The 1,500-nt window shown below is 40.9% G+C and overlaps 1 protein-coding gene across 1 annotated transcript in view; it reads right to left on the reverse strand.

Annotated features, from left to right (window-relative positions):
• Positions 1-463: 463 nt before the first annotated feature.
• The window catches only part of LOC123733122 (alpha-N-acetylgalactosaminide alpha-2,6-sialyltransferase 5-like), a 14,949-nt gene continuing 13,912 nt past the window's right edge, over positions 464-1,500 (reverse strand). Inside the window, exon 4 of the mRNA XM_045712485.1 lies at positions 464-1,500. This exon is cut by the window's right edge and continues 1,825 nt beyond it. The gene's annotated coding sequence lies outside the window, so the exon portion shown is untranslated.

The following is a 1,500-nucleotide window of genomic DNA, read 5'->3' on the forward strand; positions in this document are numbered from 1 at the left end:
GTTGTCTGTGTACGTGTGTGTGTTGTGTGTGTATGTGTATATATATGTGTGTGTGTGTGTGTGTGTGTGTGTGTGTGCGTCAGTGTGTGTGTGTGTGTCAGAGTAAAGGATGTTAAATCATTCATATGTCTCTGGCTCTGACAGAACGGGAGAATAATCCCAACTCCAAAGCAGTGCTCTGAGGACAAACCTCATCTCATCCCAAATGGCACCCTATACCCTATTAGTGCACTACTTTAGATCAGAGCCCTATGGAACCCTATTCCCTACATAGTGCACTACTTTAGACCAGAACCCTATGGAACCCTATTCCCTATATAGTGCACTACTTTCTACCAGGGACCATAGGGGGCCATTTTGAACACACATCTCATCTCAAAAACTGTTAATGTAATGGTAATTACAGTAATTACAGAACTACAGTAGTGTTAATGTAATAATAATTACAGTAGTTACAGAATTACAGTAGTGTAAATGTAATGGTAATTACAGTAGTTACAGAATTACAGTAGTGTTAATGTAATAGTAATTACAGTAGTTACAGAATTACAGTACTTTTAATGTAATGGTAATTACAGTAGTTACAGAATTACAGTAGTGTTAATGTAATAGTAATTACAGTAGTTACAGAATTACAATAGTGTTAATGTAATAGTAATTACAGTAGTTACAGAATTACAGTAGTGTAAATGTAATAGTAATTACAGTAGTTACAGAATTACAGTAGTGTAAATGTAATAGTAATTACAGTAGTTACAGAATTACAGTAGTGTTAATGTAATGTTACCTCTGTTATACACTGAATAAAACGGGGTATGGTAGTAGGTGCCAGGTGCACCGTTTTGTGTCAAGAACTGCAACGCTGCTGGATTTTTCACGCTCAATAGTTTCCCGTGTGTATGAAGAATGTTCCACCAACCGAAGGACAGCCAACTTGACACAACTGTAGGAAGCATTGGAGTCAACATGGACCAACATCCTTGTTGGAAAGCTTTCAACACCTTGTAGAGTCCACGCCCCCGACGAAGTGAGGCTGTTCTGAGGGTGTTAGGGAAGTGTTCCTAATGTTTTGTCCACTCAGTGTAGAACCACCCAGTGTCCAAACTTCAGACTAGATGAAACATACAGTACAGTTTAACCTGAAGGTGACAGAATCGTCCCACAGGAATGTATTGTTCCTCTCTGAGCCCTTCCACTGTTTGACCATGGTTTATTCCATCAGTCCTTCCACTGTTTGACCATGGTTTACTCCATCTCTCAGCCCTTCCACTGTTTGACCATGGTCTACTCCATCAGCCACTCCACTGTTTGACCATGGTCTACTCCATCAGCCCTTCCACTGTTTGACCATGGTTTATTCCATCTCTCAGCCCTTCCCTTCCACCTTCTACTCCATCTCTCAGCCCTTCCACTGTTTGACCATGGTCTACTCCATCAGCCCTTCCACTGTTTGACCATGGTTTACTCCATCAGCCCTTCCACTGTTGGACCATGGTTTAC

This window comes from Salmo salar, unplaced genomic scaffold, assembly GCF_905237065.1.
Source record: "Salmo salar unplaced genomic scaffold, Ssal_v3.1, whole genome shotgun sequence".
NCBI classification, from domain to species: domain Eukaryota; kingdom Metazoa; phylum Chordata; class Actinopteri; order Salmoniformes; family Salmonidae; genus Salmo; species Salmo salar.